The sequence below is a fragment of the Bombina bombina genome, chromosome 2 (genome assembly GCF_027579735.1).
Source record: "Bombina bombina isolate aBomBom1 chromosome 2, aBomBom1.pri, whole genome shotgun sequence".
Taxonomy (NCBI): Eukaryota; Metazoa; Chordata; class Amphibia; order Anura; family Bombinatoridae; genus Bombina; species Bombina bombina.
The window spans coordinates 713,268,613-713,294,765 of record NC_069500.1 but is presented as its reverse complement, the minus strand read 5'-3'; the positions used below and the strand labels follow the sequence as shown (position 1 = coordinate 713,294,765).

The window sequence follows — 26,153 nt, the reverse complement described above, 5'->3', positions numbered from 1 at the left end:
GGAAACGCCTGAGGTAACATCTCAAAGTAAATGCCCACCTGGTTCAAAAACCCTCTGCCTCCATATCTCTGAGTTAGAGGTGCAGAACTGGACATGCTCCTGGTAGAACTAGGTGCAGCAGTGGAAACAGGAGCAGCCATAACTTGTGGGACACTCTGGTTCAAATGTGCAGTGCGAGTCAGCAGGGTTTGCAGAACTAGTGCAAATTGATCCAAGCGGTGATCCTGTTCATCCATCATGGAAATGATGGTAGGTAAAGGTGGATTATTAGCACCATCAGGATTCATGTCCCTTGCGTAATGTCAGTGTGCCAGGAATCAGACTTAGATGAGAAGTGCAAAAATAATCACACCTTTATTAATAACAAAAAATAATAAAAAGTCCACAAGTCAAATAACAAGTCAGGAGTCAAAGCCAGAGCTGGTAGTCAGACGAGACGAGTCAGGAGCCAAAGCGAGAACAAGGAGAACAGCAAGAACAAGCCAGGGATCAGGAGTCAAGAACAAGCCAGGGATCAGGAAACAGAAGGGACGTCAGACTAGCCAGGTAATACACAGGAACTCACAAACAAGTCTGAGACAAAGCAAGGGTAAAGTATACTGAACAGAGGCCCTTTAAATAATAAGTGATGACATCACATTTCTGAGACTGCAACCTGTCTCACACAGATGATGTTCACCAGTCTGGCCATAAGAGGGCATGCAGGAAATGAGCAGCATCACACACTATGTACCAGATTTAGTAAGACAGGTGAGATAAATGGCTGCCAGCAGCACATGGCAAACAAAGCAGGGAAAAAAACCCTGACAATATTTTGGCCCCATGTGTTTGATTATTAAATGTTGGGTTACAAGTATGTACACAGTTTTAAGGCATCACCAATACATCATAACCTTTGAGAGAAATATATAAATACAGGGATGGACTAACAACCCATGCAGGGCAAAAAAGGCATGCGTCTTTTAAAGGGACAGTCTACACCAGAATTGTTATTGTTTTAATAATCCTTTTATTACCCATTCCCTATATTTGCATAACCAACACAGTTATATTAATACACTTTTTACCTCTGTGATTATCTTGTATCTAAGTCTCTGCAAACTGCCCCCTTATTTCAGTTATTTTGACAGACTTGCATTTTAGCCAATCAGTGCTAACTGCTAGGTAACTCCACGTGCACCAGCACAGTGTTATCTATCTATCTATGACATACATGAACTATCTATCTATGACATACATGAACTAACACCCTTTAGTGGCGAAAATTTTTCAAAATGCATTCATATAAGAGGCGGTCTTCAAAGTCTAACAAATTAGCATATGAACCTCCTAGGTTTAGCTTTCAACTAAGAATACCAAGAGAACAAAGCAAAATTGGTTATAAAAGCAAATTGGAAAGTTGTTTAAAATTACATACTCTATCTGAATCATGAAATTTTATTGTGGACTAGACTGTCCCTTTAAGTACATGCAAGTAATAGCAGTGCATTCGCATATGACAGTGACTATGTTTGAATGGTCACTGTCAGAGTGATGTGAAATAGAAACATATGTTTCTATTTGATGTCAAAAGATCTGGTGGTTACAATCTGATATTTTTTTTGTTTTCTCTTAGAATTTTGTCTGCAAAATATTGCTCCTTTTTATCCATGGCTAATGCAGAACAAATGGTTCATGAATGAATGTCAATGCCCAAGGTTTGTGATGTTGGTGCTGTAACCGCTTAGGGCATGATCTGATATACATCGTAGTTTGCGGCGCAAGCGAGGGAACCCCCGCCGCCCGTAGTTTCAGCTCGCAACTCGAGCTATCCAATATACCCCGCCGGCAATTGCTAAAGTGCCGTAAGTCGGACAAACTAGCGATGTCCAGAAATCTGCGTAAGTACAAATTTCTGGAGTCGCTAGTGACTTACGGCACTTTAGAAACTGCCGGCGCCTACAAAACCTGACTAAAGTATTAAATCTCCCGTACTGTCTAACACGCCTCCCAAACATAGCCCGACACGTATACCCCTCTATCCGCTATCCCCCCTCACTCTCCTAATAATAAATGTATTAACCCCTAAACCGCCGCTCCCGGACCCCGCCGCACCTAAGTTATTATCCCCTAAACCGCCGCTCCCGGACCCCGCGGCCACCTACATTAACTACCCCCTAATGTGAGCCCCTTACACCGCCGCCACCTACATTAACTATCCCCTAATGTGAGTCCCTTACACCGCTGCCACCTACATTAACTACCCCCTAATGTTAGCCCCTTACACCGCCACCACCTACATTACCTACCCCCTAATGTGAGCCCCTTACACTGCCGCCAGCTATATTAAATTATTAACCCCTAATCTAATCCCCCTATACCGCCGCCACCTATATTAAATTAATTAACCCCTAAAATAATAAAATATCCCTACCACTAAACCTAAGTCTAACCCTACAAATAGCCCATGAAAGGGCTTTTTGAGTGGCATTGCCCCAAAGTAAAAAGCTCTATTGCCAGTCCTTAAAACGGCCTTTTGCTGGCCATTGCCCTAAAGTAACCAGCTCTTTTACCAGCCCTTAAAAGGGCTTTTTGCGGGGCATTGTCACAAAGTAATCAGCTCTTTTGCCTGTAATCTAAATCCCCCTACACCGCCGCCATCTATAATAAATGTATTACCCCCTACACCGCCGCCACCTATATTAAAATTATTAACCCATAATCTAATCCCCCTACACCGCCGCCAGCTATATTAACTATATAACCCTAATTATATTAGGGTTAATATAGTTAATATAGTTATTATATTATATATATTAACTATATTAACCCTAATTATATTAGGGTTAATATAGTTAATGTAGTTATTATATTATATATATATTAACTATATTAACCCTAATTATATTAGGGTTAATATAGTTATTATATTATATATATTAAGTATATTAACCCTATCTAACCCTAACACCCCTAACTAAATTCTTATTAAAATAAATCTAATTAATATTAATATTATTAATTAAAATATTCCTATTTAAAACGAAATACTTACCTATAAAATAAACCCTAACGCCTAGATTTAGAGTTCTGCGGCCAAAGGGGTGCGTTAGCTACGCTGGCTTTTTTCTGACCGCACCTTTTAAATACCGCTGGTATTTAGAGTTCACAGAATGGCTGCGTTATGCTCCAAAAAAGGAGCATATAGCATATTTACCGCAACTTCAACTCTCGATACCAGCGGTGTTTACGGACGCGGCCAGCTTCAAAAACGTGCTCGTGCACGATTCCCCCATAGAAAACAATGGGGCAGTTTGAGCTGAAAAAAAGCCGCGTTCAGCTCCTAACGCAGCCCCATTGTTTTCTATGTGGAAACACTTCCTACGTCTGCACCTAACACTCTAACATGTACCCCGAGTCTAAACACCCCTAACCTTACACTTATTAACCCCTAATCTGCCGCCCCCGCTATCGCTGACCCCTGCATATTATTTTTAACCCCTAATCTGCCGCTCCGTACACCCCCGCCACCTACATTATCCCTATGTACCCCTAATCTGCTGCCCTAACATCGCCGACCCCTATATTATATTTATTAACCCCTAATATGCTGCCCCCAACGTCGCCTCCACCTAACTACACTTATTAACCCCTAATCTGCCGACCGGACCTGAGCGCTACTATAATAAATGTATTAACCCCTAATCCTCCTCACTCCCGCCTCAATAACCCTATAATAAATAGTATTAACCCCTAATCTGCCCTCCCTAACATTGCCGACACCTAACTTCAAGTATTAACCCCTAATCTGCCGACAGGAGCTCACCGCTACTCTAATAAATTTATTAACCCCTAAAGCTAAGTCTAACTTTAACCCTAACACCCCCCTAAATTAAATATAATTTAAATCTAACAAAATAAATTAACTCTTATTAAATAAATTATTCCTATTTAAAGCTAAATACTTACCTGTAAAATAAACCCTAATATAGCTAAAATATAAATTATAATTATATTATAGCTATTTTAGGATTTATATTTATTTTACAGGTAACTTTGTATTTATTTTAACCAGGTACAATAGCTATTAAATAGTTAAGAACTATTTAATAGCTAAAATAGTAAAAATAATTACAAAATTACCTGTAAAATAAATCCTAACCTAAGTTACAATTAAACCTAACACTACACTATCAATAAATAAATTAAATAAACTACCTACAATTATCTACAATTAAACCTAACACTCTATCAATACATTAATTAAATACAATACCTACAAATAACTACAATTAAATAAACTAACTAAAGTACAAAAAATAAAAAAGAACTAAGTTACAAAAAATAATAAAATATTTACAAACATTAGAAAAATATTACAACAATTTTAAACTAATTACACCTACTCTAAGCCCCCTAATACAATAACAAAGCCCCCCAAAATAAAAAAATGCCCTACCCTATTCTAAATTAAAAAAGTTCAAAGCTCTTTTACCTTACCAGCCCTGAAAAGGGCCCTTTGCGGGGCATGCCCCAAAGAATTCAGCTCTTTTGCCTGTAAAAAAAACACATACAATACCCCCCCAACATTACAACCCACCACCCACATACCCCTAATCTAACCCAAACCCCCCTTAAATAAACCTAACACTAAGCCCCTGAAGATCTTCCTACCTTATCTTCACCTCACCGGGTATCACCGATCGGTCCTGGCTCCAAAATCTTCATCCAACCCAAGCGGGGGCTGGCGATCCATAATCCTGCGGCTGAAGAGGTCCAGAAGAGGCTCCAAAGTCTTCATCCTATCCGGGAAGAAGAGGCGATCCAGACCGGCAACCATCTTGATCCAAGCGACATCTTCTATCTTCAGCCGATGAGGAATGGCTCCATCGTGAAGACCTCCAGCGCGGATCAATCTTCTTCCAATGACGTCCAACTGAAGAATGACGGTTCCTTTAAGGGACGTCATCCAAGATGGCGTCCCTCGAATTCCGATTGGCTGATAGGATTCTATCAGCCAATCGGAATTAAGGTAGGAAAATTCCAATCAGATTGAGCTCGCATTCTATTGGAATCAGCCAATCGGATCAGCCAATCGGATTGAACTTGATTCTGATTGGCTGATTCCATCAGCCAATCAGAATTTTCCTACCTTAATTCCGATTGGCTGATAGAATCCTATCAGCCAATCGGAATTCGAGGGACGCCATCTTGGATGACGTCCCTTAAAGGAACCGTCATTCTTCAGTTGGACGTCGTCGGAAGAAGATTGATCCGCGCTGGAGGTCTTCATGATGGAGCCGTTCCTCATCGGATGAAGATAGAAGATGCCGCTTGGATCAAGATGGTTGCCGGTCTGGATCGCCTCTTCTTCCCGGATAGGATGAAGACTTTGGCGCCTCTTCTGGACCTCTTCAGCCGCAGGATTATGGATCGCCAGCCCCCGCTTGAGTTGGATGAAGATTTTGGAGCCAGGACCGATCGGTGATACCCAGTGAGGTGAAGATAAGGTAGGAAGATCTTCAGGGGCTTAGTGTTAGGTTTATTTAAGGGGGGTTTGGGTTAGATTAGGGGTATGTGGGTGGTGGGTTGTAATGTTGGGGGGGTATTGTATGTGTTTTTTTACAGGCAAAAGAGCTGAATTTCTTGGGGCATGCCCCACAAAGGGCCCTGTTCAGGGCTGGTAAGGTAAAAGAGCTTTGAACTTTTTTAATTTAGAATAGGGTAGGGCATTTTTTTATTTTGGGGGGCTTTGTAATTTTATTAGGGGGCTTAGAGTAGGTGTAATTAGTTTAAAATTGTTGTAATATTTTTCTAATGTTTGTAAATATTTTATTAATTTTTGTAACTTAGTTCTTTTTTATTTTTTGTACTTTAGTTAGTTTATTTAATTGTAGTTATTTGTAGGTATTGTATTTAATTAATGTATTGATAGTGCAGTGTTAGGTTTAATTGTAGGTAATTGTAGGTATTTTATTTAATTTATTTATTGATAGTGTAGTGTTAGGTTTAATTGTAACTTAGGTTAGGATTTATTTTACAGGTAATTTTGTAAATATTTTAACTATTTTAGCTATTAAATAGTTCTTAACTATTTAATAGCTATTGTACCTGGTTAAAATAAATGCAAAGTTACCTGTAAAATAAATATAAATCCTAAAATAGCTATAATATAATTATAATTTATATTTTAGCTATATTAGGGTTTATTTTACAGGTAAGTATTTAGCTTTAAATAGGAATAATTTATTTAATAAGAGTTAATTTATTTCGTTAGATTTAAATTATATTTAACTTAGGGGGGTGTTAGGGTTAGGGTTAGACTTAGCTTTAGGGGTTAATCCATTTATTACAGTAGCAGCGAGATTCGGTCGGCAGATTAGGGGTTAATAATTGAAGTTAGGTGTCGGCGATGTTAGGGAGGGCAGATTAGGGGTTAATACTATTTATTATAGGGTTATTGAGGCGGGAGTGTGGCGGATTAGGGGTTAATACATTTATTATAGTAGCGCTCAGGTCTCAGGATTAGGGGTTAATAAGTGTAGGCAGGTGGAGGCGACGTTGAGGGGGGCAGATTAGGGGTTAATAAATATAATATAGGGGTCGGCGGTGTTAGGGGCAGCAGATTAGGGGTACATAGGGATAATGTAGGTAGCGGCGGTTTACGGAGCGGCAGATTAGGGGTTAATTATTGTAGGTAGCTGGCGGCGACGTTGTGGGGGGCAGGTTAGGGGTTAATAAATATAATATAGGGGTCGGCGGTGTTAGGGGCAGCAGATTAGGGGTACATAAGTATAACGTAGGTGGCGGTCGGCAGATTAGGGGTTAAAAAAATTTAATCGAGTGGCGGCGATGTGGGGGGACCTCGGTTTAGGGGTACATAGGTAGTTTATGGGTGTTAGTGTACTTTAGAGCACAGTAGTTAAGAGCTTTATAAACCGGCGTTAGCCCAGAAAGCTCTTAACTACTGACTTTTTTCTGCGGCTGCAGTCTTGTCGTTAGAATTCTAACGATCACTTCAGACACGACTCTAAATACCGGAGTTAGAAAGATCCCATTGAAAAGATAGGATACTCAATTCACGTAAGGGGATCTGCGGTATGGAAAAGTCGCGGCTGAAAAATGAGCGTTAGACCCTTTAATGACTGACTCCAAATACCAGAGGGCGGTAAAAACCAGCGTTAGGAGCCTCTAACGCTGGTTTTGACGGCTACCGCCCAACTCTAAATCTAGGCCTAAGATAGCTACAATATAAGTAATAATTACATTGTAGCTATTTTAGGGTTTATATTTATTTTACAGGTAACTTGGTATTTATTTTAACTAGGTACAATAGCTATTAAATAGTTAATAACTATTTAATAGCTACCTTGTTAAAATAATTACCAATTTACCTGTAAAATAAATCCTAACCTAAGTTACAAATACACCTACACTATGAATAAATTAAATAAAATACAAATATCTAAACTAAAATACAATTAAATACACTAAACTAAATTACAAAAACAAACAAACACTAAATTACAAAAAATAAAAAAAAGATTACAAGAATTTTAAGCTAATTACACCTATTCTAAGCCCCCTAATAAAATTACAAAGCCCCCCAAAATAAAAAAATTTCCCTACCCTAATCTAAATTACAAAAGTAATCAGCTCTATTACCAGCCCTTAAAAGGGCTTTTTGCGGGGCATGCCCCAAAGTAATCAGCTCTTTTGTTCCGATAAGCCAATAGAATGCGAGCTCAATCTGATTGGCTGATTGGATCAGCCAATCGGTTTGAACTTCAATCTGGGTGGCTGATTGAATCAGCCAATCAGATTTTCTTACCTTAATTCCGATTGGCTGATAGAATCCTATCAGCCAATCGGAATTCGAGGGACGCCATCTTGGATGACGTCATTTAAAGGAAACTTAATTCGTTGTTCAGTCGTCGGGCCAGCTGGATGTTCCGCGCCGGAGGTCGGAAGAAAGAAGATTGAAGGTGCCGCTTGGAGGAAAACTTCGCCCCGATGGAGGACCTCTTCTTTGCCACTTGGATGAAGACATCGCCGGGATGGAAGACTTCTTCTTTGCCGCTTGGATGAAGACATTGCCCTGATGGAAGACTTCTTTGCCGCTTGTATGAAGACATCACCCGGATTGGATGAAGAGTTCGACCCGGCTGGGTGAAGACGACTCAAGGTAGGGAGATCTTCTGGGGCTTAGTGTTAGGTTTTTTTTAAGGGGGGTTTGGGTGGGTTTAGAGTAGGGGTATGTGGGTGGTGGGTTGTAATGTTGGGGGGGTGGTATTGTGGTTTTTTTTACAGGCAAAAGAGCTGATTACTTTGGGGCATGCCCCGCAAAAATCCCTTTTAAGGGCTGGTAATAGAGCTGTAAACTTTTGTAATTTAGATTAGGGTAGGGAAATTTTTTATTTTGGGGGGCTTTGTTATTTTATTAGGGGGCTTAGAATAGGTGTAATTAGCTTAAAATTCTTGTAATTTTTTTTATTTTTTGTAATTTAGTGTTTGTTTGTTTTTGTAATTTAGTTTAGTGTATTTCATTGTATTTTAGTTTAGATATTTGTAGTTTATTTAATTTATTGATAGTTTAGGTGTATTTGTAACTTATGTTAGGATTTATTTTACAGGTAAATTGGTAATTATTTTAACAAGGTAGCTATTAAATAGTTATTAACTATTTAATAGCTATTGTACCTAGTTAAAATAAATACCAAGTTACCTGTAAAATAAATATAAACCCTAAAATAGCTACAATGTAATTATTATTTATATTGTAGCTATCTTAAGGTTTATTTTATAGGTAAGTATTTAGTTTCAAATAGGAATATTTTAATTAATAATATTAATATTAATTAGATTTATTTTAATAAGAATTTAGTTAGGGGTGTTAGGGTTAGATAGGGTTAATATAGTTAATATATATAATATAATAACTATATTATCTATATTAACCCTAATATAATTAGGGTTAATATAGTTAATATATATAATATAATAACTATATTAACTATATTAACCCTAATATAATTAGGGTTAATATAGTTAATATAGGTGGCGGTGGTGTAGGGGGGGGGCAGATTAGGGATTAATCTATTTAATATAGGTGGCGGCGGTGTAGGGGGATTAGATTAGGGGTTAATACATTTATTATAGGTGGCGGCGGTGTGGGGGGATTTAGATTACAGGCAAAAGAGCTGATTACTTTGTGACAATGCCCCGCAAAAAGCCCTTTTAAGGGCTGGTAAAAGAGCTGATTACTTTGGGGCAAAGCCCCGCAAAAAGCCCTTTTAAGGGCTGGCAATAGAGCTGTTTACTTTGGGGTAATGCCACGCAAAAAGCCCTTTTCAGGGCTATTTGTAGGGTTAGACTTAGGTTTAGTGGTAGGGATATTTTAGTACTTTAGGGGTTAATTAATTTAATATAGGTGGCGGCGGTATAGGGGGATTAAATTAGGGGTTAATAATTTAATATAGGTGGCGGCGGTATAGGGGGATTAGATTAGGGGTTAATAATTTAATATAGGTGGCAGCGGTGTAGGGGGCTCACATTAGGGGTTAATATAGTTTAAATAGGTGGCGGCGGTGTAGGGGGATCATATTAGGGGGTAACATAGTTAATGTAGGTGGCGGCGGGGTAGGGGGCTCACATTAGGGGGTAAAACATTTAATGTAGCTAGCGGTGGTGTAGGGGGCTCAGATTAGGGGGTGATATAGATAATGTAGCTGGCGGCGGGGTCCAGGAGTGGCGGTTTAGGGGTTATATACTTTATTAGGGATTGCGGCGGGGGATCACGGTTGACAGGTAGATAGACATTGCGCATGCGTTAGGTTTTATTTTGCAGCTAGTTTCGGGAGTTACGGGGCTCCAATACACAGCGTAAGGCTTACTACGCCTGCAATTTGTGGCGAGGTGAAAATGGAGTAAGATTTCTCCATTTTCGCCACATAAGTCCTTACGCTATATATTGGATACCAAACTGCGTGGGTTTGGTATGCCTCTCTATGGGCCAAAAAACTACGGCCGAAGGCAGAAATATACGAGCGTAGCTTCTATGTTACGCTGTATATGTGATACCAAACCCGCGCAAAATTTGGCGTCGCTGGCTTTTGCGGGCGACGCTGCATATCGGATCGAGGCCTTAATTGTCTATCAAAACAATATCAGCTGTTGTTGCATAAGGTATTGTACACATGTTATCTGCCCACATTATTTTCCTCTGCATTCTTCTGCCATACACAATATATATGCGATAAAAGATGGCTTTTGTTTCATCTCCATCTTGAATATTTTTGGCAGCTTTAACTTTGGAGTCTGTGTTACCCCCCCAACCTTTGTTTACCTAGGCCAAGAACTTGTTAATCTAGATTTAAAGGCAAAATGTACTCCGGAAAGCAGCTGAAACACCCTTTTAAATACAGTGGGCTCTCTCCCAACCCCTGCTTGTTTACATAGCTTTTATAAGCTATGCTATATCCTTTTAAATACATTAATATTTTGTTGTATAAAAGTAGAATTTTAAGTTACAGTAAAGTCAAAATTATACATTCATGATTCATATAAGGCATGCAATTTTAAACAACTTTACAATTGACTACTATTGCTAAATTTGCTTTGTTCTTTTGGTATCCATTGCCGAAGAGTAAACCTAGATATGCTGATAAGAGTGTATGAGTGTGACTGTGCTGTCTATAGAAGTCTATGGCAGCAGGGTTTGTAACTATGTCTAACATTGCCATAAACATTGTTGCAAACACTGCTGCCAGATCGCTAATGAGCTCACCAAGAGAACTAAACAAAATTGATAATGGAAGTAAATTAAAAAGTTGTTTAAAATGTCATGCACTATCCAAGCCATTCACATTTAATTTTGTCATTATTGTTCATTTAAAGGGACATTAAACACTAAATAAATGCTATACAGAATGATGCATTCAAACAAAATATTAGTCTGAGAATAACATGCAGATATATGTTTTAAAGTTTCATTCGTTGTCTAACCCCTTAACGACCAAGGACGTACGCCACACGTCCTCAAAAAAAATACAGTTAATGACCGAGGACGTGTGGCGTACATCCTTGGTCTGGAAAGCAGCTGGAAGCGATCCTGCTCTCTTCCAGCTGCTTTCCGGTTATTGCAGTGATGCCTCGATATCGAGGCATCCTGCAATACCCCCCTTGGCCATCCGATGCAGAGAGAGCCACTCTGTGGCCCTCTCTGCACCGGACATCGGTGGCCGGTATCGTTGGTGGGTGAGAGCAAGTCTGGGAGGCGGGTGGGCGACCATCGATGTGCCGAATGAAGTGGAGGGGGGCGGGATCGGGGGCGGGACAGACGGGAGCGCGCACGGGAGCACGCGTGTGCACGGGGGGGTGGCGGGCGGGTGCGTGCATGGGGCGGGAGCGGGAGGGAACCGCTACACTTCAGAAAAATAAAGGTTGTTAAAAGTTAAAAAAAAAAACTTTATTATAAATCAATAAATAATCTAAGAGATCTGGAAGGGGTGGGGGGTTGATCTGGGGGGGTTGATCTGGGGGGGAGGAGGGGGGGAAGCTACAGAAAAGGGCAATTAAATAAAAAAAGCACTTTTTTTTACTAAACTGGGTACTGGCAGACAGCTACCAGTACCCAAGATGGCGCCCATTAATAGCTTTTATTTTAGTACTGGCAGAGTTTCTGCCAGTACTTAAGATGGCGGGGACAATTGTGGGGTGGGGGAGGGAAGAGAGCTGTTTGGGAGGGATCAGGGGGTCTGATGTTTCAGGTGGGAGGCTGAGCTCTACACTAAAGCTAAAATTAACCCTGCAAGCTCCCTTCAAGCTACATAATTAACCCCATCACTGCTAGCCATAATACACGTGTGATGCGCAGCGGCATTTGGCGGCCTTCTAATTGCCAAAAAGCAACGCCAAAGACATATATGTCTGCTATTTCTGAACAAAGGGGATCCCAGAGAAGCATTTACAACCATTTGTGCCATAATTGCACAAGCTGTTTGTAAATAATTTCAGTGAGAAACCTAAAGTTTGTGAAAAAGTTTGTGAAATAGGGAACGTTTTTTTTTTTATTTGATCGCATTTGGCGGTGAAATGGTGGCATGAAATATACCAAAATGGGCCTAGATCAATACTTTGGGTTGTCTACTACACTACACTAAAGCTAAAATTAACCCTACAAGCTCCCTTCAAGCTACAGAATTAACCCCTTCACTGCTGGGCATAATAATCGTGTGGTGCGCAGTGGCATTTAGCGGCCTTCTAATTACCAAAAAGCAATGCCAAAGCCATATATGTCTGCTATTTCTGAACAAAGGGGATCCCAGAGAAGCATTTACAACCATTTGTGCCATAATTGCACAAGCTGTTTGTAAATAATTTCAGTGAGAAACCAAACGTTTGTGAAAAAATTAGTGAAAAAGTGAACAATTTTTTGTATTTAATAGCATTTGGCGGCGAAATGATGGCATGAAATATACCAAAATGGGCCTAGATCAATACTTTGGGATGTCTACTAAAAATATATATACATACATGTCAATGGATATTCAGTGAGAAACCTAAAATTGTGAAAAATGTAACGTTTTTTTAATTTGATCGCATTTGGCGGTGAAATGGTGGCATGAAATATACCAAAATTGGCCTAGATCAATACTTGGGATTGAGTACTACACTAAAGCTAAAATTACCTCTAAAAGCTCCCTACATGCTCCCTAATTAACCCCTTCACTGCTGGGCATAATATACGTGTAGTGCGCAATGGCATTTAGCAGCCTTCTAATTGCTAAAAAGCAATGCCAAAGTCATATATGTCTGCTATTTCTGAACAAAGGGGACCCCAGAGAAGAATTTACAACCATTTAAGCCATAATTGCACAAGCTGTTTGTAAATAATTTCAGTGAGAAACCAAAAGTTTGTGAAAAAATTAGTGAAAAAGTGAACAATTTTTTGTATTTAATAGCATTTGGCAGCGAAATGATGGCATGAAATATACCAAAATGGGCCTAGATCAATACTTTGGGATGTCTACTAAAAAAAATATATATACATGTCAATGGATATTCAGAGATTCCTGAAAGATATTAGTGTTCTAATGTAACTAGCGCTAATTTTGAAAAATAATGGTTTGGAAATAGCAAAGTGCTACTTGTATTTATGGCCCTATAACTTACAAAAAAAGCAAAGAAGATGTAAACATTGGGTATTTCTAAACTCAGGACAAAATTTAGAAACTATTTAGCATGGGTGTTTTTTGGTGGTTGTAGATGTGTAACAGATTTTGGGGGTCAAAGTTCGAAAAAGTGTGTTTTTTTCCATTTTTTCCTCATATTTTATAAAAATTTTTATAGTAAATTATAAGATATGATGAAAATAATGATATCTTTAGAAAGTCCATTTAATGGCGAGAAAAACGGTATATAATATGTGTGGGTACAGTAAATGAGTAAGAGGAAAATTACAGCTAAACACAAACACCGCAGAAATGTAAAAATAGCCTTAGTCCCAAACGGACAGAAAATGGAAAAGTGTTGTGGTCATTAAGGGGTTAACTATTGACAAAATAAGTGTAAAGTTTTAATGTCTATAAAACAATATTTTAACTTAGGTTACCTTTTCTGTTGTGGCCAATTAGGGACAGTTATCAGGACCGTCTTTAACACAGGGCAAAAGGGGCAGTTGCCCTGGGCCCAGTCTTTGTTGAGGGGCCCAAGAGTCCTAAAAAAAAAAAAAAAAAAAAAATTTTTTTTTTTTAGTTCATGCCAGACTGCTGATGTCATGTGACATGGGTCACACACACAGTCAGTGCTAATATTGTCACAGTCAAAAGTTCTCTGCTTATATTTATTTGTGAGAAACTGTGCCAGACCGTGCCAATGTCATGTGACATTCCAAGCTAGTGCCATGTGCTGTTTTAGATGTGCACTGTGCAGCACTGGATGCTAAGCCCTAACTAGGCATCCAGTCAATCCCACTGCATCAGAAAAGGTCCTGCTGGGGTTACCACTGTTACCAGGTAACTGCTCTGGTGGTGGGGATTGTTTCTGGGTAGGGCTTACTATAGGCGCATGCAGCAGAAAGCGGGAGTGGCAGGCACGTGAGGATTTGAGTATCTGTGCAGCTGCACACACCGCTCTCTTCAGTATTGAGGCTGTGTGACTCGTCTGTATCCATGCAGCCTTGGGCAGACAGCATCCAGTCTGCTGGTCCCCTTAGCCCTGCTCTTCCTGCTGTGGCTCTAAGATCAACTAACTGAAGTTTGTTAGGAAAACAGTGCTTTGTAGAAAGGTGTCAGTGGGAAGAATAAGTGAGTGTACACATGCCCCTCCCCCATGCAGCATTGTCTAGTGCAGGATGAGAGGGAACTTGTTCCTAGCAAAGTAGTGACATGTGCTGCTGTGGCTGATGTATAGTGTCATGCTGATACTTCACACATTAAGGTAAGGTTTATTTTTATAGTTTTTATTTCTCTCTGTTTCAGATTTTACAGCTTCCCATAGTAGTTCTACTGTTTCAGTCAGTAAACTTAAATCTGTCTGCACCTCTATGCTTCCGCCTCAGTCTTTACCTTACTATGCTCCTGTTGGCTGCCCTAAATCTCTTTAACCAGCTAACCTCACACCAGAATCACATTCAAAAGCATATTAAATTAATCCAGAGTAGAGGAATTTATATATTTATTTACTTATTAGTACTGCTTAGGTCCAGTTTCACATATTGCAATTTTTTTTAAAATGATTAGCCCAGCAGTGGATGATCCACTGCTGGGCTAATAATTTAAAAAAAATATATAAAATAAATTGATTTAGTTGTTTTTTGGGATGTTGGGGCGGAGAGCGAAATTGAAATTGCATGGGGGGGGGCCAAGAAAATGTTTGCCCAGGGTCCAGTCAGTATTAAAGACGGCCCTGACAGTTATAAATAGGTCACTAGAGTGTGCAGACAATGGCTGTGTGGAATGTAACAGTGTTATGCACTTCCATTTCTAACAGGAACTGAAAAACTCACAATTTTAGAATAGAATTATAGGAAAAGGGGACAAAATAAATAATGAAAGTATATTGTAGGTTTTTTTTATAGATGCAATTTATTTTATATTAGCATCTCAAAGTGTTTAATGTACCTTTAAGTTTAACAGAATACTTTGATACCGAACTGCATGTGTGCACAATTCATTGTTACTATCATTTGCTCAATGGCTAATAACAAAACTTCTACAGCTGTGTTGGTGGACAGGATCACACTTCCACAAACATAACTAAAATAACTAGCAGAAGAATGTCCATTTTTGTAAGATGTTTAAAAATATCTCACTTTTACATGCTACAAAGAAAAAATATGACCTTAGCATTTACTTCACCTCTTATGGGTCAGCCACAAGGCTTAAGAAAAGACATGTCAGAGAACAGATATTTCCTGGATGATCACACTATGTGTAAATAATTGCTTGTCACCTTAAGTAAAAACTTCTAAACAATTTTACTACTAATATGTTAGAGTGATGTTATAAGATTCCCTCTGGGAATTAAGAGAATCCAATAGTTAACGAATTCACAATTATTTTACACGAAAAGAGAAAATTAAGCCATGAGCGTTAATTTGTGCTTTAGACATGATCATTGGGGCTACTTCTATTGCATTACATCAGTTTATTTTCCCATTGATTTGTTGTTAAAGGGACATTCTAGTCAAAAGTAAACTTTCATGATTCAGAGTGCATGCAATTGTAAACAATGTTACAATTTTATCATCAATTTGCTTTGTACTCTTGGTATTCTTTGTTGAAAGCTAAACCTATGTTGGCTCATTTGCTAGTTTCTAAGCCTTTAAAGGCCGCTTCTTATCTCAGTGCATTTTGACAGTTTTTCACAGCTAGGCAGCGCTAGTTCATGCATGCCATAAAGATAACATTGTGCTCACTCCCGTGGAGTTATTTATTAGTCAGCACTGATTGGCTGAAATGCAAGTCTGTCAAAATAACTGAAATAAAGGGGCAGTCTGCAGATGCTTAGATACAAGGTAATCACAGAGGTATAAAGTATATTAATTTAACAGTGTTCGTTATGCAAAACTGGGGAATTGGTAATAAAGGGGTTATCTACAAGTGAAACTCGAAAAATTAGAATATCGTGCAAAAGTTAATTTATTTCACTAATGCAACCTAAAAGGTGAAACTAATATATGAGATAGACTCATTACATGCAAAGCAAGATAGTTCAAGCCGTGATTTGTCATAATTGTGATGAATATGGCTTACAGCTCATGAAAACCCCAAATTCACAATCTCAGAAAATTAGAATATTACATGCAATCAATAAAACAAGGATGATTGTACATAGAACAATATCGGACCTCTGAAAAGTATAATCACACATACTGTATGTACTCAGTACTTGGTGTGGGCCCCTTTTGCAGCAATTACTGCTTCAATGCGGCGTGCATGAAAGCTATCAGCCTGTGGCACTGCTGAGGTGTTATGGAAGACCAGGATGCTTCAATAGCGGCCTTCAGCTCTTCTGCATTGTTCGGTCTCATGTCTCTCATCTTTCTCTTGGCAATGCCCCATAGATTCTCTATGGGGTTCAAGTCAGGCGAGTTTGCTGGCCAATCAAGCACAGTAATCCTACGGTCATTGAACCAGGTTTTGGTGGGCAGGTGCCAAGTCCTGCTGGAAAATGAAGTCAGCATCCCCATAGAGCTCGTCTGCGGAAGGAAGCATAAAGTGCTCCAAAATCTCCTGGTAGACGACTGCGTTGACCCTGGACTTAATGAAGCACAGTGGACAAACACCAGCAGATGACATGGCTCCCCAAATAAACACAGACTGTGGAAACTTCACACTGGACTTCAAGCATCTTGCAGTGTGTGCCTCTCCATTCTTCCTCCATACTCTGGGTCCTTGGTTTCCAAATGAGATGCAAAATTTGCTCTCAGTAGAAAAGAGGACTTTGGACCACTGAGCAACAGACCAGGTCGGTTTTTCTTTAACCCAGATAAGATGCTTCTGACGTTGTTTGTTGTTCAGGAGTGGCTTGACAAGAGGAATACGACATTTGAAGCCCATGTCCAGGATCCGTCTGTCTGTGGTGGCTCTTGATGCACTGACTCCAGCCTCAGTCCACTCCTTGTGAAAGTCCCCAACACTTTTGAATGGCCTTTTCCTGACAATCCTCTCCAGGCTGCGGTCATCCCTGCTGCTTGTGCACCTTTTTCTTCCACACGTTTCCCTTCCACATAACTTTCTATTAATGTGCTTTGATACAGCACTTTGGGAACATCCAACTTCTTTTGCAATTACCTTTTGAGGCTTTCCCTCCTTATGGAGGGTGTCAATGATGGTTTTCTACACAACTGTCAGGTCAGCAGTCTTTCCCATGATTGTGATTCCTACTGAACCAGACTGAGAGACCATTTAAAGGCTCAGGAACCCTTTGCATGTGTTATGGCTTAATTAGCTGATTAGAGTGGGACACTTTGAGCCTAGAATATTGCACCTTTTCACAATATTCTAATTTTCTGAGATTGTGGATTTGGGGTTTTCATTAGCTGTAAGCCATAATCATCACAATTATGACAAATAACAGCTTGAACTATCTTGCTTTGCATGTAATGAGTCTATCTCATATATTAGTTTCAACTTTTAAGTTGCATTAGTTAAATAAATGAACTTTTGCACAATATTCTAATTTTTTGAGTTTCATCTGTATCTTTTTAAACAATAAAAATTCTGGAGTAGACTTCCCTTTAACTGAATTGTTCTACAGCAGGGGTGTCCAAACTTTGCTCTCCAGAGGTTTTGGAACTACATTTCCCATGATGCTCAGCTAGATAAAATACTGACTGAGCATCATCGGAAATGTAGTTCCAAAACCTCTGGAGAGCAAAGTTTGGACACCCCTGTTCTACAGATTACGTTTGTATTTGTGAGCAGGCAGATAAGCCAAAACAGAGGTAACTCTGTGAGCTGATCAATTAATTTGCTGGTATATTCAAGATATCAATATTGGTATGCAATGGTTTACAATAAGGGGCCATGAGAGGCAGCCATTTTGATGGCCAATAGAGTTGTGTTCCCTAGAGGAGATTATTAACCATCTAAATTTATTTCTGCAATCCTGCATTTTTGAAAGATAAATATAGTAAACCAAACTCTAAACTCTCTCAGACACAGCACATTTTAAGGTAAAGCATTGTGCGGCAACCAATCCTAACTTTCTGCTTTTCATTTTTTTTAACTTGATGTGCTAGATTTCCTTGTTTCAAATGCAAAGCCATTGCATTCATTTTAAACACTAGGGGCTATATTACAAGTGGAGCATTAAATATCTCTTGCATGCAAGCAATATTAGTGCTCCATTTTGTAATACCAGTGTACGATAATGTGTTCTGGTATTACAAGTTAATCACAATGCAAACGCGTGCTTGCGTTCGCATTGCTAGGAAGCATTGCGCTCATGAGTGCACGCTTCCATAGGCTCCTATGGGAGCCTTGTTCTTATGCCATCACAGATGATATCAGAACCTTGCGCAGCGAAGAAGGTAAGTAGCGCAGCACTTAGTAAATATATATGTATATGACTATATACATATATATTTACATTGCGGGAACATACAGTTCCCATAGACAGCAATGTAAAGCCACTTGACAGTGCTGTTTTTTTCTAACACCACACTCCCACCAACTGCAAAGCCCCAAAACTACATAGTGCAGTAATTTTATATTTAAAAAAATTCAAGATTTTTTTTTTTTTTAATAAAAAACTATAAGCCCACTTTTAGAAAATTAGCCAGAGACTTGGCAGCAATAACCAGCCACTTGTAATAGCTGGTTTATTATTGCACTTCCGCAAACGGGCAAATTTGCACGTTTGCGGGACCACAATAATTTAGCACTCCACTTGTAATCTAGCCCTATGTGTTTACAGGTGTTTGTTTTGTTTTTGTTTTTTTCACACTGTCTTATAACACTTATAACATACTTTACATTTAAACACCTCACCAACAGTATATTTGTACATTTTCAGTGTTTTCAAAATGTGTGAAAAACACATTTTGAGCATTTTCATCCTGCATTCCAATCCATTTGAAGGACCATGAAATGCAATAAAATTGCATAATTATCAAGTGTACTATATAAAGACCACGCAATAGAATTTAGTCTGAATTTTAGATCAGCAGTAGAATTTTTTCTGACCAATGTCAATATTTACTTCAATTTGACAGCCCACTGTTTCATGTGACAGCCATCAGCCAATCACAGATTTATATACTTATACTCTGTGAACTTTTGCACATGCTCATTACTAGCTGTTGCCTCAGAAAGTGGTCATATAATAAGTTTTATAATGAAAGTAAATTGGAACGTCTATTATAATATAATTCTCTATTTGAATCATGAAAGTTTAATTTTGACTTTAGTTTCCCTTTAAAGGTTTGTTTTCAAATTGAGTATTTTTGACTTCCTTCTCTATGACTTTTTAATCTATTCAAAGTACATGAATCTGAAATAATTAAGCTGTTCAACAGAACTAGAACATCAGATTTGATTACACCTGGATTGGGTAAAAATTCAAATGATAAGAAACTGGATTTTCTTGAATTAGATAAATCCAAAAAGTGCCAGAATTTCCATTTTGTAGCAATCGCCAGACTAGATGCATTTATTCCGGGCAACTGGACTGTCAAGTTCAATACCTGGTTGGTTATTATGGAGGTTCTAGTGTTGGCAGTATTTGAAAGATGACTGGCCTTGTGGGCCTGGAGTTACTTCAGGGAACATTATAACATTTTTACTAAAAAGAGTAGGTATCTAAACTTTAAATTTATTTTCTTTAAAAAGGCCTTCTCTTTTCACGTTAAGTAAGGGAAAGCTAAGACCCTTTTCATTGCTGGACAAAATGCATTTGGATACCTTTTGTGGTGAACATGACAGGGTTTGGGGTAGATACACTGATAGGCCTCTATCTCATGTATCAGATGATTTACAATAGTCATTTAGCCCCCAAGAAAACAATTCTTGATTTACAATGAAATTGGCTTATTGGGGCTAGAAAAGCTAATGGGCTTGAATTTAAGCTATTTTCTTTTGAATCATCATTGAAGGCTCAGTCTAGCATATTATGCAACTCACTAAGGGTCAGATTCTCTAAAACTATCTGGTCTGGCAAGATAACCTAAGAATTCTCGTCAATACTGCAAAGGCCCTCAAAACATTTCAGAAAGACAGATTGTAGATCAAGACCTGTGTATCTGGCTGGGCCTAAAGGAGAGAGAGACATAGATTTTTTGTTACATTTTTTTGCATGATTTCTCTCCATGCCAGCAATTTAGTTTTTAATTTATATATTTATGTAACACTTAACTGCAATCACAGGACACACAAATCCGGTTGGTTATAAAGTAAACTAAATCTACCATATGACAGTGCAGCTTGTTAGGTTGTGTATAAATAAACATGATTTGCAATTTGAGTATCAGTTTAAACATACATTAACATCAAGAACTCCACACAATTTACTCAGCAAAGAAACATACTACTACAACTGTCAAAGTTTGTTGCCACTTAAACACATAGATAGATACAATGCTATACAAACCTATTCTTCAACCACTGTAATGTGTATGATGAATGGTCAATCTCCCATGTAACTGTTCTTCTAATATGAAGTGTGAGTTCCTAAACGGTAAAATCACTTGTGTCTGTAAAGCTTCAAGAAGACTCTTAATATAAAGTGTCCACTTCTTCATGATTTTCCCTATATGGCAATTTATGTCTAACTAGACATTTACCTGCTTTATGAGAATCTGTGTATGTAATGATGTCATCAAGTTTTTTAAAAGGAAGTGCTTTCCAGTATTAAAGTATAAAGTATCTTGTCATTATAATGATAGGCAGAAAGATTAGCAAAAAGTGCCAGTCTCTTAACTGTATCTGCAAATTAATGGCTGAAGTCAGTGCAGGCTAGATGAGGGGAACTTTAACTTATTTTAAACTACAGTTCCTCCCGCCGCCGCACAGTGACAGAGCAGCAGCCAGCCCAGCAGGCACAAATTCCCATGCTCTAGTCTGTATAGTGCTCAGTGTTGTAGCACACCTGCACCCACGGCCTGCACTGCCCTGCAGTTGGTTTCCAACATGCGCTTTGTAATAGCGCATAACACACAGCATCACTAAAAAAAATGTGGGCGGGATTAAGGTACCCGGCGGCCCACCAGGCTTTTGCCCGGTATGCCCTATGGCCTGATAACTGATCCGCCTAGCTCTGAGGCTGCGGACATCAATCCACCCAATCCATACGATCGGGCTGATTGACACCCCCTGCTAGCGGCTGATGATCCGCCAATCTGCAGGGGGTGGCATTGCACAAGCAGTTCACAAGAACTGCTTGTGCAATGATAAATGCTGACAGTGTATGCTATCAGCATTTATCGATGTGCGGCGGTCATGATACCCTACATCATATCATGTCTGCTCGCACTTTCATAAATCGGCCCCTATAGCTTGTGTGTGACCCTGGTTTCAATGAACTAGAAATCTGTTCAAAACCTTCACTTTCAACCAGTGTATATATTGCATGTATAGTCATTTGCCTCTTGGTATTTACTAAAGACCTATCAGTTGACCTTAAGTTACGTAAATACGGATATCATTAAGCTAAGAATGCTATTTTCTATTTTTGTTCCATATACAATCTCCACTCTATCAGCAAAGAGGTTATTATAAGGTACCCTGATTATATTTCAAGACAGCCTTTGGGACATATTGTTTTCTTGTGTAAACGAAAGCATTTTTGTTTCCCGAAACCCCCTCCTTTTTCCTTGTCACAAAAAAATGGATGTTTACACTAGTTGGTGTTGTTTTAATTAATGTAAATTATAGTTGGCACAAAGTCTGCATGCAATTTAAATACTCAGCGCAAAGCTTAAGCACTAAGCACTTCTGTTTGACAAACAAACAGCTTACATTAAAGGGATATGAAACCCAATTTTTTTATTTTGTGATTCAGACAGAGAATGCTATTTTTAAAAGCTTCCAGTTTACTTCTAGTATGAAATTTGCTTTGTTCCCATGTTATTCTTTGTTAAAAAGATACCTAGGTAGGCATCTGATCACTAGATGGCAGGAAATAATGCTATTATCTAGTGCTCTTACAAATAGATAACATTCTCACAAAACAGCTGCCGTATAGTGTTCCAGACACATGCTTGTTCCTACTCTATCTTAATTTAATGCTTTATCTTAATTAAAGGGACACTAAACCCAAAAATTTTCTTTCATAATTAAAGTAGAGAATACTTTTTTAAACAACATTCCAATTTACTTCTATAATAATATTTGCTTCATTTTTTAGATATCCTTTGTTAAAGAAATAGCAGTGCACATGGGTGAGCCAATCACACGAGGCATCTATGTGCATCCACCAATCAGCAGCTACTGAGCCTATCTAGATATTCTTTTCAGCAAAGAATATTAAGAGAATGAAGCAAATGAGATAATAGAAGTAAATGAGAAAGTTGTTTAAAATTGCATGCTCTTTCTAAATCATGAAAGAAAAAATTTGGGTTTCATGTCCCTTTAAAGGGACCCTAAACACCATCTTTTTTTCTGTGATTAACTTTTTTTTTAAACGTTTTTGTATTGTTTTAAACGTTGTTGCTTACTTTGTTTATTTACCTAGCCTCTGCTCAATTATTTTTCAGTCTCAATATTACCCCTAAACCACCGCCTACTGAATGCGGTGCTAGCCGCCATGTTGTAACGCGCGTTGTCTATATAGACTGGATGCGCACTCCCTTGCAAATCCTTTTTGTTTTTATTATAGGTGTTCCATTTTTTTTTTTTTTTTAAACGGAAGTCTGCTTATTGCTGTGAGCGTGCACACATATAGACATTGCGCTCACAGCAACTAAAAAACTACTGCTGCCATAAAGTTTGCAGCTATTACCTTCACTGCTAAAGCATATCTTTTGAACCGGCCTCAGGGATCCCCCAACACGCTGTTACAGCTCAGCTCAGCGACTGCTGTCTCATAAATATATTCTGTTATCTTCAACACTAAGCTGTGTCACCCTTCTACCCCTCCCCTTTCTCTCCTAACTCCCGGAGTTCAGCTCAAGCCATACATTTTTTTCTTTCCTATGTCTTTCAGAGTTTGTTTAGATCAGACCCACCCAAAATAGGGTCCGATCTAAACAAACTCTTTTTAAAAAGACTGATAAGTAAGGCATCCTAATCCTCATTAGATTGATGATTTAATGTAACATACAGATAATAGATTGTACCTCTAGCTGCCAGTAACACAGATTTAACCCATCATATCAGCCTGTAACAGAGATAAACCACTGATTGTATCCGTATGTGCCAACAAATATGTTATGTAGGTAATGGTAGTTACCTGTTTGTCATGTCAGTGTTCTATTTTTGTTTCCGCTTGACCTCCAGTGTGTATGTGTACTAAAGCCTCTTTCTTTATAGTTACTGCAGCAGTCTTTCCAAGATGGCCAGTGGCAAAGAGAAGTGGCAGTCATACATATGCATTGTCAGTTCTGCCTTTTGTCCTTTATGCCACTGTTGCCCCCCTTCCCAATAAAGATCCCACTCAGCCTGGCTCTCCTGTATGGTCTAAAGTGTTGCACACTCTTAAAGGGATACTAAACCAATTTTTTTTCTTTAATGATTCAGATAGAGCATGCAATGTTAAGCAACTTTCTAATTTACTCCTATTATCAAATTTTCTTCATTCTCTTCCTTTTTTTATTTAAAAAGTGGGAATGTAAAGCTTATGAGCTGGTTCAGCACCCTGGATAGCGCTTGATTATTGGCATCTACGTTTAGCCACCAATAAGCAAGTGTAACTCAGGTTCTAAACCAAAAATGGGCCGGCTCCTAAATTTTACATTCCTGCTTTTTAAATAAAGTTAGCAAGAGAATGAAGAAAATTTGATAATAAGAGTAAATTATAAAGTTGCTTAAAATTGCATGCTCTATCTGAATCATTAAAGAAAAAAAATGTGGGTTTAGTGTCCCTTTAAAGCCTACTCTGTATGTTGCATTTATTAGCTACACATTTAAAAATATTTTACAAATTCAGTGGTGCATGTAAAATGACAGTGTATCCATAACTTAGGGTTAGTTTGAAAAAGATGCAAATCCTTTGCAAATAACAGCTCACACACTAACACAGCCAGGCTTTGTTTTACTATAACAATAGGAAAAGTCTTTTAGCATTCATATATACCCCTTAGGCTGATACCTCTGTAGAATCATAGGATGGATATCTGGAATCTGTTAATTGTAATTGTTTGAACATGTTGTTAACAGATCCTGTTGGGTCATCATCTCATAGTACTGTAATATAAAGCCCTTCATGATTAGTGCATAGATCGTCTACTAAAATAATTACTCGTCACAAGTTTTGAGGTGCCCATAACTTGATCAATATTATTTTTACCATGTTTCTAAAATTGTGAAGCAATATGCTCATCATAAAGGTGGTATCTTGTAGCATCAAATATAGAATCTCATCAATATTCATCCCAAATCAAGAAACCCTTAAATTCACATGGTGTTAAAATCAGGTGAATCAATGATATAGTTTCAGGTACAATGGTAAAAGGGTTTACTGTTTTGCTTGTTGTGCCCCTGTATAGTGTGATACTGTTCTGTTTAGCTATCTTACTAGCTTAGGAACCCTTATTTAGACAAAGTGACTCACTTAAAGCAAACGTATTTATTTAACTATAATCGTAGGGCTCTACTTACAATGTTAAAGGAACATTAAACTGCTGAGTACAACTACAATAGAATTGTTACTACTCACCATGCTATTGATTTGCCTCTTGTGCCTGCAGCTTTCTTCAGAGCCTTTCATTTATTAACCCTTTACTGGTGTCAGATGGCAGTGGCAACTCTAGAGTATAGTTCTAAGGGGGGGAACTTCCAAGGGTGTGGTGGTGATGGGAGTGGGCTAACAATCAGTGGGCGGGGCCAGTCAATCTGTATGCAGAGTCAAGGTGGTTCATGGGTGGGGGGCTGGGCAGATTGGGGTGAGAGAACAAGCACCATTACACAGTAGGGGGCAGTCATTATGCTGGGGGGCTTAGTACCCCCTTGGTGACACCACTACCAGTTGGTAAAGCTCTACATTTTCATACTGGCGCCTTCACCTTGTAGGTCTTGCATTCTAGTATCCTGTGACATAAGTGGTGAAAATTCCCAGATCAGTGATGCTTATTACTTTTTCACGGCTGTATAATGTCCTTCAGGTTAGCACACACAATACAGAGTATAAGGTTTACATTTCTATAGGTTTTATACACAGTTTAAAACTGCATAACATATATACAAATTGCGCCATGAATAATATATAACAATGCAGCCACGGCAAAAATGTAAAGCTCCAGCTCTGTATCATGCAAATTAACCCGCAATTCACACTCTAGCTGTCAAAAAGCCAGGTATGTCACTCATCTGTGAATTTGCAATGGCAACAGTTGTATATATGAAGCCACCAATCAGCAGCTAGCTCCAACTAGTACATGGCTGCCCCATAGCCTACCTAGATATGATTTTCAACACAAGATCAAAAGAGAATTAAGTAATTTTTGTTTATTTATTTTATGTTGTTTGATTTTGCTGTAAAACTTGTACTAGACTTGTCCCACAATTCATATTCGGTAAACTACATATGCTGCAAATTGCATGATCCACTTCCTACTGCGTAACACTTGCTTAGAGCAGTGCACAGACTCCCTTACAGCAAGTCTTTATAGGCCACAATCAAGAGAGATAAGATTAATATACTCACTGAGCTTTTCAAGCCAGACCTTTGCAAATCATTAATAAAGAGAAAGTTTAAGATGTTTAAAAAAATACTTAAAGGGGCATAAAGCCAACATTTTCCTTTTAAAATTCAGATAACTCATGCAATTTAAAAACATTTTTTATTTGACTTTGTTCATCAAATTCGCTTCATTCTCTGTTGGAGTTTATCAAATGTGCTTCATTCTCTCTAGGAGTTAGCAGAACACATAAGGTAAGCCAATGACAGGAGGCATTTATGTGTAGCCATCAATCAGTAGCTGTCTCCCATCAGTAGCTGTCACCCCCAGCCTACCTAGGTATAGTTTTCAACAAACATATACCAAGAGAAGAAAGCAAATTAGTTAGAAATAA

At 38.5% G+C, this 26,153-nt stretch overlaps 1 protein-coding gene across 1 annotated transcript in view; it reads left to right on the top strand.

Annotated features, from left to right (window-relative positions):
- Positions 1-26,153, top strand: part of FRMPD1 (FERM and PDZ domain containing 1) — a 378,412-nt gene that overhangs the window by 187,691 nt on the left and 164,568 nt on the right. The window lies entirely within an intron of this gene.